At 40.9% G+C, this 12,788-nt stretch overlaps 1 protein-coding gene across 3 annotated transcripts in view; it reads right to left on the reverse strand.

Annotated features, from left to right (window-relative positions):
* The window catches only part of PLCXD3 (phosphatidylinositol specific phospholipase C X domain containing 3), a 201,378-nt gene that overhangs the window by 46,942 nt on the left and 141,648 nt on the right, over positions 1 to 12,788 (reverse strand). The gene's annotated exons all lie outside the window — the stretch shown is intronic.

Below are 12,788 nucleotides of genomic sequence, written 5' to 3' on the forward strand. Positions count from 1 at the left end.
TAACCTTGAACTGATTTCATGACTGTAATATATACAAGGGCTTCATAGGTGGCTCAGTGGTCAAGAATCTGCCTACCAATGCAGGAGATGCCGGTTTGACCCCTGGGTCTGGAAGATCCCCTGGAGAAGGGAATGGCTACCCACATCAGTATTCTTGCCTGGAAAATCCCATGGAGAGTGGAGCCTGGTGGGCTACAGTCCCTTGGGGTTGCAAAGAGTGGGACACGACTGAGTGACTAAACACCACCAACAATATATACAAGGCTCTCACAAATGAAAGTTAAAAACTAGAGATAGAAGTGGGCAGCCATCAAACAGCATAGCACACTTATTTTCATGTTACCTTGTCTGGTAGTACACTGACCAAAGGGATAACCTTCAGCCTCCTTTCCCTGAAGCACTGGAAATTCAAAATATTCTGAATAAGAATTAACAACATTCCTTGGTGCCGGGAGCCAGCAAAGGTCATGAGGAAGGAGGCTTGGCATACGCAAAGGCGGGATCGAGCCTCAGGAGTCCCCCTGGAAATTCTCAAGCATCTACCCCCAAAACCAGAGTCTACCTACTTTAGTGCTTTGCGCTCTCACCTCTGACTTTACGGGGGCTGTCCCCCACCACCATCTCGCTCTCTCTGAAAAGGAGTAAACTTACAGCTCCAGTTAATAAAGTTTCTGGGCGTAATAGGAGTGTTTAAATCCAAACCCCTCAGATGGCTCTCTAACTTGCCTGACAAGTTTACCCGGACTCCTACAGTTATGCATACGATTGTTTACAGTCTCCCAGCCTCGAGAGGCACGGGAAGCTTAAGATATTCAAATAGCTTAGAGCCTCTCAGAGAGTTAGAAACTGTCAGAATAAAACTAGTAAAAGATTTCATTAATGAGCCAATGCTTGCTGCCAAGTTTCCACATTCCGTGTTTTGTATTCTTGAATGTGTATTAATTAATATAGTTGGTATGTAGAAAAAATAAGTAGTGTCCTTGGTGTTAGCAACTTTAGACCCTTAAGGTAATAAATTCTTTCCTTTGTTGTAAACCCACTGCACCTCTGCCCTATAGGAATGCAACTTTATCTAATACCTTCGGAGGATGGCGCCAAACTTTAAAATAATCACTCTTAGAGAAAATAAGTCTTATGGTTGACAAACCTTTGTCAGAGTCATAAAATGTTAATAGGCCTTCTGGCCAGAAGATGATGTAAATCACCTAAACCATTTGTATAGGATAAATTTGCAGAAAAGAAACCCTGGTTTCCGATAAGGATCAAAGACTGCTGACTTTGCATGATTTCACACCCCCTATTATCCTCTATGTGCAACTTGGTATAAAAGCCCCTGTTGAAAATAAAGCTACGGGCCTTGCTCACCGAAGCTTGGTCTCCCCATGTCATTCTTTCTTTCACATTCTGGCTGAATACCCATCTAGAGAGCGGAGGTCCTCTGCGACCACTTATTTGCCTGGGCTTCTAAGACCCACTCGAGAAGGTGCCTAAGGTGGGGCACCTTCTGCTATTCGAGAGGGCGCCTGCAGCCTCCGTGGTCAGAGCTAACCTGATGTCACAGGTTATATTGATTTTCCACGTTAACCAAGTTATTCAGCCTCTTTTCTCTGCTGAATTTTTCTACTGAGCTATCCTCATTCTATTACTCTTTATATCTTTGATTAGTATTTAATAAAAGCCAGTGAACTTGCCGACGCCGTCTCCCCTTTGAACTCCCTGGGTCAGCCGGGGCTGGACCCCAGCACCTTGGAAGTTGTTTTCACTTGTTGGGGAAATGCAAGTACTCTTACGTTCTTCGTCATTTAAAAATCCCTGAATTTGGAAGTAAATATAAACATTTTCTTCTCTTTATCTTGCAGTTAGTAAATATGCGATATTTTCACACTATTCCTTTAGATCACTAGTGAAAAGAATTATATAATTTCAGAACTGAATTGGAGAGAACTCCTCGGGTCGAGGGATGTATGGGGGTAAAAAAAAGAAAGATTCTGAAACCAGACAGACATAGGATTGACTTCCTGCTCTGCTTCTCAGGTGGCTCAGATGGTAAAGAATCTGCCTGCAATGCAGGAGACCTGGGTTCTATTCCTGGGTCAGGAAGATCCCCTGGAGAAGTACATGGCAACCCACTCCAGTGTTCTTGCCTGGAGAATCTCATGGACAGAGGAGCCTGGCGGGCTACAGTCCATGGGGTTGCACAGAGTCAGACACAACTGAGCGACTAACATATTCTGCCATAGACATTGTATAAGGCAAGGTGAGTTGGTTTACTTTGCTGAGTCTCATTTTTTTTTTCCACATACTTCTATTTTGTATGTATTGTAAAATATCTGCATCACTCAATTGTTAGGAGGTCTAAAATGAGAATGTGTTTTATATGTCTATTGTAGCTACTTAGAATATATTATTTTTTATCTCAATCTCTTCGGCTTACAGTTGAGAATGGAGAATTCTGTTGAGGTCAGAAACTGATCCTGAAAGCTATAAAAACTTGAACCTAGGTTGATAGATGCAAATTATATTTTTTGCCAATATTATACATTAATTTAACAAAGAATTTGTGGATTGTTTTAAATACAGACATTTTACTTCACTTCTCATTTCTTGCCGTTTTCCTAGGATACAGCAACTTCTGGCCCACCAAGGATACATATAGCTCATTATAATCCTACATAATCCAGGAAGAAGAAAGTCAGCATAATTCATTTGGCTCATGATCACTCTTTAATAATGAACTATTAGTAACAGGCCGTGTCTCTTGACAGTCAGTGTTCATCTTACGGGGCATTTCTTCCTCTTTTGGTAATGATTCAAATGGAACTGATGGTTAATATTTAGATACCATCTGATAAGGCTTCCTTTACAAAACACTGTAATACATACACACTTGGCAATTGTCACGGTTGCCATAGGCTCAGATTATGGATGCTAGAAGAGAGGACAAAGGTTAGCAATGGTTCTCTGCACAAGATCAGGAAACTGAAGGCAGGTACAATTGACTTCCTTCAGTTTATTCAGTGTCAGTGCTGGGTTGAGAAACCAGGTAAACGCCTGCTTCTGGTTTAGCTTAGCACTCACTGCACTCTGTTGAAATTAACTGTTCCTATTAGAATGTCTAATTAAAATGTCTATTACAACATCCCCCTATTAGAAAGTAACCAACCTGAGAATCAGTGAGGGTCTGCATTGTAGTCAATTTGAAGTTCAGGCACTTAGCACAGACTCAGTAATAAAAGTTCTGTAAATATCTATTGTTTAAGTAACACAAATAATAATAAATATATTTAAGGAAAGACATTTTTTTCCCAAAAATCAAGAACATTTTCTCTTAAGCTTTTTCTATGAAGTAGGACTCTAAAGTAGTGGGATTTTCTTTTTATAACAAACACCCCCAAACGTACAGGCTGAAAGTGAGCCATCACTCAGAATTGGTACCTGTGGAGATGATTGTTCACTGAACCCATCAGTGGCAGGATGACTCAAAAGCTTTTTATGACTCCTCTGTTGAGATTGCCTTCAGGGTGTGTTCACAAGGCATATTAGAAAAATCAGTCTCATTACTGTTCCACTTGTATTTTGTCTCCAAATAGCATTCATCTGTTCTGCTCACCCACCGTATTTACTTGGCTCTGAATAAGTTTAGGCTGCTTCTAAAACCAATTCACCTGGAAAGGATCACGATTTACCCCTCGCTAAAACTATTCTTAAAATTGCTTCAGGATCACTTGGATGGATGAATAAATTCCCAGGGTGACTAATCTGAAAGCAGCAGAGACTAAAGATGAATAAATTTTGGCATATTCATTTACACAAAAAATAAATCATACAACTAAATATTTTATGTTTCCTTAATCCCTGGGCAGTTGGTATCATCTATCTTACAAGGAAAGAAATTGAGCACCAGGAAAAGTGATTGTCACAAGACCTTTTGTGTGCTGGCTTCTCTAGGCCAGTGGTTTCCAACCAGAGGGATTTTTTTTTTTCTCACACATGGCCTTAGAGCATGAATATGTGGCAATATCTGAAGACATTTTTGACTGTAATGACTGGGGGGAGGGGGAAGTGCTACCGGCATTCAGCAGGTGATGCCAGGGGTGCCCCTGAACATCCTATGGTGCATAGAAAAGCCCCCCAAAACAAAGAATTATCCTGCCCAAAATGTTAACATGCTGAAGCTGAGAAACCCTGATCTAGGCTGAGAATTTGACTCCCAGGTTCTTTGGGAGCCTTTGCTGGTATCAATATTAATATGAAGTGGAGACACAGATGCAGACAACAAACTTACGCCTAGCAGGGGGTAAGCGGAGGGAAGGGATAAAGTGAGAGACTGGGATTGGCATGCACACACTACTATATATAAAATAGAGAACTAATAAGGATGGAATTCCAGTTGAGCTATTTCAAATCCTGAAAGATGATGCTGTGAAAGCACTGCACTCCATATGCCATCAAATATGGAAAACTCAGCAGTGGCCACAGGACTGGAAAAGGTCAGTTTTCATTCTGATCCCAAAGAAAGGCAATGCCAAAGAATGCTCAAACTACCACACAATTGCACTCATCTCACACGCTAGTAAAGTAATGCTCAACATTCTCCAAGCCAGGCTTCAGCAATATGTGAACTGTGAACTTCCTGATGTTCAAGTTGGTTTTAGAAAAGGCAGAGGAACCAGAGATCAAATTGCCAACATCCGCTGGATCATGGAAAAAGCAAGAGAGTTCCAGAAAAACATCTATTTCTGCTTTATTGACTATGCCAAAGCCTTTGACTGTGTGGATCACAATAAACTGTGGAAAATTCTGAAAGAGATGGGAATACCAGACCACCTGACCTGCCTCTTGAGAAATCTGTATGCAGGTCAGGAAGCAACAGTTAGAACTGGACATGGAACACCAGACTGGTTCCAATAGGAAAAGGAGTACGTGACGGCTGTATATTGTCACTCTGCTTTTTTAACTTCTATGCAGAGTACATCATGAGAAACGCTGGACTGGAAGAAACACAAGCTGGAATCAAGATTGCCGGGAGAAATATCAATCACCTCAGATATGCAGATGACACCACCCTTATAGCAGAAAGTGAAGAGGAACTCAAAAGCCTCTTGATGAAAATGAAAGTGGAGAGTGAAAAAGTTGGCTTAAAGCTCAACATTCAGAAAACGAAGATCATGGCATCTGGTCCCATCACTTCATGGGAAATAGATGGGGAAATAGTGGAAACAGTGTCAGACTTTATTTTTTTGGGCTCCAAAATCACTGCAGATGGTGACTGCAGCCATGAAATTAAAAGACACTTACTCCTTGGAAGGAAAGTTATGACCAACCTAGATAGCATATTCAAAAGCAGAGACATCACTTTGCCAACAAAGGTCTGTCTAGTCAAGGCTATGGTTTTTCCTGTGGTCATGTATGGATGTGAGAGTTGGACTCTGAAGAAGGCTGAGCACGGAAGAACTGATGCTTTTGAACTGTGGTGTTGGAGGAGACTCTTGAGAGTCCCTTGGACTGCAAGGAGATCCAACCAGTCCATTCTGAAGGAGATCAGCCCTGGGATTTCTTTGGAAGGAATGATGCTAAAGGTGAAACTCCAGTACTTTGGCCACCTCATGTGAAGAGTTGACTCATTGGAAAAGACTCTGATGCTGGGAGGGATTGGGGGCAGGAGGAGAAGGGGACGACAGAGGAGGAGATGGCTGGATGGCATCACTGACTCGATGGACGTGAGTCTGAGTGAACTCCAGGAGTTGGTGATGGACAGGGAGGCCTGGCATGCTGCGATTCACGGGGTCGCAAAGAGTTGGACACAACTAATGACTGAACTGAACTGAACTGATCTGAACTGAAGGACCTACTGTATAGCACAGGGAACTCTACTGAATATTTTGTAATAGTCTAGATGAGAAAAGAATCTAAAAAAAAGGAATGGATATACGTATAACAGATTCACTTAGCTGTATCCCTAAAATTAACACAACATTGTAAGTCAACTACACTCCAATAAAAAACTTTTAAAAAAGAATCCCCATGTCTCCATGTTTCCCTAAATAAAAGCATGCACGTGAATTTTTCTTTGGTGATGAAAGAATAATTTTTTTCCATGCTGTTTTGCCACTTGAAAATTTCTCTCTGCCTTTGGCTCCTTTACCAAAGAGTACTAAATTCTCAGAGAGGTTGCCTGGAGATGTATTTGGCATCTTAAAAGTCTAATTGGCAGGAAAATTAAAGCAACTTAAAATTTGTGCGCTCTTTGGAGAGATGTGCTATTCCCACCCTATATTATTAGATCTCAGAGACAGCTGGGGCAAGAGCAGCTGGGACTTTTTGCTCTGCCTTTCATCAAGTTACTATAAAATTGTCCCCTCTCACTGCAAAACTGAGAAGGAAGACAGGAAAAAAACAGGGCAAAGGCCATCCACACTTGGCAAAAGGTTGCTTCACAGCTGTCTTTCGGGTGTTCCAAAGGTGGTTTCCCTTTTGTCTATTCAATAAGTGAAGGAATGCACTTCACTGGATACGTACTTTTGAAAATAAATAATCTGTCTTGGCATATGCATTGTATAGGACAGAATGTCAAGCCTAAAAGCATTTTTTTCCACTTCAGGGTTTTAAATGAAAACATGTAACATGTAGTTATCTAAATTTCTCAGAGGACTTGCTGAATTTTATGGTCAAAAGAGAAACCATTCAAAACCAAAAATAAATGGATGGGACCAAATGAAACTTCTAGGCATTTACCCAGCAAAGGAAACCAGAAATAAGATGAAAAGACAATCCTCAGAATGAGAGAAATTATTTGCAAATGAAACAACTGACAAAAGATTAATCTCCAAAATATACAAACAGTTCACATAGCTCAATATCTAAAAAACAAACCACTCAACTAAAAACTGGGCAGAAGACCTAAACAGACATTTCTCCAGAGAAGACATGTAGATGGCCAACATACACGTGAAATGATGCTCAACACCGCTAATTATTAGAGAGATGCAAATCAAAACTACAATGAGGTATCACCTCACACCAATCAGAATAACCATCATCAAAAAACTATAAACAGCAAATGCTGGAAATGGTGTGGAGAAAAGGGAACCTGGATGCATTGTTGGTGGGAATGTAAACTGATACAGCCACTCTGGAGAACAGTATGGAGGTTCCTTAAAAAACCCAAACTAGAACTACCATATGACCCAACAATCCCATTACTGGGCATACACTGAGAGAAAATTATAATTCAAAAATGCACAAGCACCCAATGTTCATTACATCACCATTTACAATAGTCAGGACATAGAAGGAACCTAAATGTCCATCAACAGAGGAACGGATAAAGAAGATGTAGTACATATATCGGAGAAGGCGATGGCACCCCACTCCAGTACTCTTGCCTGGGGAATCCCATGGACGGAAGAGTCTGGTGGGGTGCAGTCCATGGGGTCGCACAGAGTCGGACATGACTGAGTGACTTCACTTTCACTTTTCACTTTCATGCATTGGAGAAGGAAATAGCAACCCACTCCAGTGTTCTTGCCTGGAGAATCCCAGGGACGGAGGAGCCTGGTGGGCTGCCGTCATGGGGTCGCACAGAGCCGGACACGACTGAAGCGACTTAGCAGCAGCAGCAGCAGCAGTACATATATACAATGGACTATTACTCAGCCATAAAAAGGAACAAAATCCTGTCATTTACAGAGATGTGGATGGATCTACAGACTTTCATACAGAGTGAAGTAAGTCAGAAAGAGAAAAACAGTGTATATTAACATACACATATGGAATCTAGAAAAATGGTATAGATCATTTTATGCAAAGCAGAAATAAGGACACAGATATAAAGAACAAATGTACCAATACCAAAGGGTAAGTGGGCTTGGGATAGATTGGAAGATTGGGATTGACATATATACACTACTATTCAATGATCAATGCAAAGAAATAGAGGAAAACAACAGAATGGGAAAGACTAGGGATCTCTTCAAGAAAATCAGAGATACCAAAGGAACATTTCATGCAAAGATGAGCTCGATAAAGGACAGAAATGGTATGGACCTAACAGAAGCAGAATATATTAAGAAGAGATGGCAAGAATACACAGAAGAACTGTACAAAAAAGATCTTCACGACCCAGATAATCACGATGGTGTGATCACTGACCTAGAGCCAGACACCCTGGAATGTGAAGGCAAGTGGTCCTTAGAAAGCATCACCATGAACAAAGCTAGTGGAGGTGATGGAATTCCAGTTGAGCTATTCCAAATCCTGAAAGATGATGCTGTGAAAGTGCTGCACTCAATATGCCAGCAAATTTGGAAAACTCAGCAGTGGCCACAGGACTGGAAAAGGTCAGTTTTCATTCCAATCCCAAAGAAAGGCAATGCCAAAGAATGCTCAAACTACCGCACAACTGCACTCATCTCACACGCTAGTAAAGTAATGCTGAAAATTCTCCAAGCCAGGCTTCAGCAATATGTGAACCGTGAACTTCCTGATGTTCAAGCTGGTTTTAGAAAAGGCAGAGGAACCAGAGATCAAATTGCCAACATCTGCTGGATCATAGAAAAAACAAGAGAGTTCCAGAAAAACATCTATTTCTGCTTTATTGACTATGCCAAAGCCTTTGACTGTGTGGATCACAATAAACTGTGGAAAATTCTGAAAGAGATGGGAAATACCAGACCACCTGATCTTCCTCTTGAGAAATTTGTATGCAGGTCAGGAAGCAACAGTTAGAACTGGACATGGAACAACAGACTAGTTCCAAATAGGAAAAGGAGTTCGTCAAAGCTGTATATTGTCACCCTGCTTATTTAACTTCTATGCAGAGTACATCATGAGAAACGCTGGACTGGAAGAAGCACAAGCTGGAATCAAGATTGCTGGGAGAAATATCAATAACCTCAGATATGCAGATGACACCACCCTTATGGCAGAAAGTGAAGAGGAACTCAAAAGCCTCTTGATGAAGGTGAAAGAGGAGAGTGAAAAAGTTGGCTTAAAGCTCAACATTCAGAAAACAAAGATCATGGCATCTGGTCCCATCACTTCATGGGAAATAGATGGGGAAACAGTGGAAACAGTGTCAGACTTTATTTTTTTGGGCTCCCAAATCACTGCAGATGGTGACTGCAGCCATGAAATTAAAAGACGCTTACTCCTTGGAAGGAAAGTTATGACCAACCTAGATAGCATATTCAAAAGCAGAGACATCACTTTGCCAACAAAGGTCCATCTAGTCAAGGCTATGGTTTTTCCTGTGGTCATGTATGGATGTGAGAGTTGGACTGTGAAGAAGGCTGAGAGCCAAAGAATTGATGCTTTTGAACTGTGGTGTTGGAGAAGACTCTTGAAAGTCCCTTGGACTGCAAGGAGATCCAGCCAGTCCATTCTGAAGGAGATTAGCCCTGGGATTTCTTTGGAAGGAATGATGCTAAAGCTGAAACTCCAGTACTTTGGCCACCTCATGTGAAGAGTTGACTCATTGTAAAGGACTCTGATGCTGGGAGGGATTGGGGGCAGGAGGAGAAGGGGACGACAGAGGATGAGATGGCTGGATGGCATCACTGACTCGATGGACGTGAGTCTGAGTGAACTCCGGGAGTTGGTGAGGGACAGGGAGGCCTGGCGTGCTGCGATTCATGGGGTGGCAAAGAGTCGGACACGACTGAGTGACTGATCTGATCTGATGTATAAAACAGATAACTACTGAGAACCTACCATATAGTACAAGGAACTCTACTCAGTGCTCTGTGGTGACCTAAATGGGAAGGAAGTCCAAAATAGAGGGGATAAATGTGTGTATATATATGATTCTCTTTGATGTACAACAGAAACTAACACGACATTGTAAAGCAAATATATTCCATCAAAAATTAATAAAAAAGAGAACCATTTCACCTAATGTTTTGCTCCCCACCCCCCTCACATAAGCAATTGTCATTAACACCAGTGAGAGCACAAAGTATTGAATGTCTGCTGCTGGATCTTTCAAACCTCCATGAAACTCTCACTCATTGGCCTAATCTGAACTTTATTGTCTACAGGCAATCCCCAAACCAAGCACAACTTTCCACCTTAGAAGAGATGCTTTTTACTATTTTAAGTAGTCTATGACTGGACCACTGAATCCACATGGATCCATGACTGGATCTACAAAAGTAGATCACATCTAAATAGAGAAAATAGATGTGCTCTTCATATTTGAGCAAAACATTACAATGGTTTGAGGAAAGGTAAAGGGTAGGGAAGGTCAGGGTACTATTGTCCTGAGATATTAGATAAGTCACTTTTGCCATTTTTCCTTTCTTTGAATGCCAACAGCGTATGATGTCTACAAGTCAAAATGTTGGTACTCTGTTGCAATCTGTCTTGTACCATTCTGCAACTGTGTCTCATATAAATCTCACATTCCAAGAAGACTGCCCAGCAAATCAAAGACAAGAATCAAGAGGAAAGTGTTTTGACTCTATGCCATGCCTCTCCTGCCCCCACTCTAAGCCCACAGCATGGTCTTGTTACATTCTTGTTGTTGAGGTACTGGCTGACTCAGTAAATGGATGGATTCTTGTGCTGGGGCACTGGGGGGAAATGCTTTGGTTGATTTTTAAAAAGAAAAATTAAAATTCTTTAAAGGCATAGCATAAATAACATCCTAGTCACCAATTGGTTATACTACTTTTCCCCCTCTCCACCTCACCATGTGTAAATTTTATCTGAATTTTTAGCAACGATTGCAGAAGGAAAAACCCCCCAAATGTCACAGAGATAAGTCATGCACTCTTAGAGAAGAAAAAAACTTTCCCAAGTACAAAGACCAAAGAAATCCCTCAAGAAAAACACCAAAGAAGATACAAGATCTGCTGCTGCTGCTGCTGCTGCATCACTTCAGTCGTGTCCGACTCTGTGCGACCCCATAGATGGCAGACCACCAGGCTCCCCCGTCCCTGGGATTCTCCAGGCAAGAACCCTGGAGTGGGTTGCCATTTCCTTCTCCAATGCATGAAAGTGAAAAGTGAAAGTGAAGTCGCTCAGTCGTGTCCGACTCTTAGCAACCTCATGGACTGCAGCCCACCGGGCTCCTCCATCCATGGGGTTTTCCAGGCAAGAGTACTGGAGTGGGGTGCCATTGCCTTCTCCGATACAAGATCTAGAGCAAGTAAAAGAATGTAAATGCTCATTCCGAGGCAATCATGAAACCAGGTCATAAAGTTCCACATTGGGCATTTAAGCACTTTTTTCTCTACCCTCAATTGGAAGATAAAGAAAAACTGGATGTAAAACTCTTCCTTCCTGAGATGTGGTACATATATACAATGGAATACTACTCAGTTATAAAAAAAGAATGATATAATGCCATTTGCAGTAATATGGATAGAGCTAGAGATTATCACACTAAGTGAAGTAAGTCAGAAAGACAAATACCATATGATTATCACTTATATGTAGAATCTAAAATATGATACAATCGGATTTATCTATGAAACAGAAACAAACTCGTAGACATAGAGAACACTGTGGTTGCCAAGGGGGAGGGAGCTGGAGGAGGGGTGGATTGGGAGTTTGGGAGTAGCAGATATTGGGATTATTCATTCTATTAATAAACAGCATTTATTGTTTGAATGAATAAACAACAAGGTCCTACTGTATAGCACAAGGAACTTTATTCAATATCCTCTGATAAACCATAATGGAAAAGAATATTTAAAACGAATGTATGTATATATATGTATAACTGATTCACTTTATTGTACAGCAGAAATTAACAAAACATTGTAAACAACTATGCTTCAATTAAAAAAAAAACAACTTCCTGCATGAGCAGGAGTAAAGTGATGTATTCTCATAGAGGCTGAGAGAAGACTACATTTCTACTTACTTTAAGTACTTCTCTCTTTTCAACATACATACACTTTCTAGGTCTAAAGCTGTCTACCTGGTGCCAGTTGGAGCAGTAAACAGTAACTCCTTGAAACAGCCTTTATATGCAGAGCTCATGTCATAGAAACATCAAGATGCCCCTGAACATGGTTTATGGCTTTAAGGAGTCTCTCAGTCTTTATCAGATTCAAGAATCTGTGGCCATATCTATTTGGAAGATGCTTGGACACATCATTGAAGTACAACACAGTGGTCAATGAGTTGTGTGTGCTTGAAAGGTGTGAAATTTCAGTTCTCCAATAAATTCATGTCATGTCGAAGCACGCAGATATACACGAGGTAGCCTGCTCTGCCTGTGAAGAGCAGTAAGAGTCAAGTTCATTAACTCCCTTAACTGCTCACCAATAAATTTAAAACTGAGGGCAGGAATAGCACTAATTTTCCTGGCTATTTTCTAGCAACAGATCCACTACGTCTTCCCTGAATCCACATATAGTCTTTGTTAACAGATTGAACTTAGATTGAACCATGCTCTTGACGTAGTTTCCCTACAGTCTATTCATGACAAAGTAATTATTATAAATATTTTATTTGGAGAAATGGGAAATATAAATTAAACCCTTCCAAAATGAATCTCAAAGATCTGAAAGATGTATTTTCATGAATCACTTTTTGTGGCGTTATGGCGTTAGTTATTTTCATAACCTGAGCTAAATTTTGAACGTGAGCTAAATCATAAGAGCAACAGCTTTTCTGTTTAGTATTCTAGATAAGCAGCAGTTATTTGCTGAATTTGCTCAGTTTTACATTGGCCAAATCTCACATACATTTCCAAAGGGCAGCCTGTGCTTTTAGCATCTACTAATGAAATCACACATTACAATCTCACCTCCACATACTGCTCCTTCAGGATAGGA

The sequence above is a fragment of the Bos grunniens genome, chromosome 20, assembly GCF_055505025.1.
Source record: "Bos grunniens cultivar Pamir isolate PY7600 chromosome 20, Bosgru_T2T1.0, whole genome shotgun sequence".
NCBI lineage: Eukaryota > Metazoa > Chordata > Mammalia > Artiodactyla > Bovidae > Bos > Bos grunniens.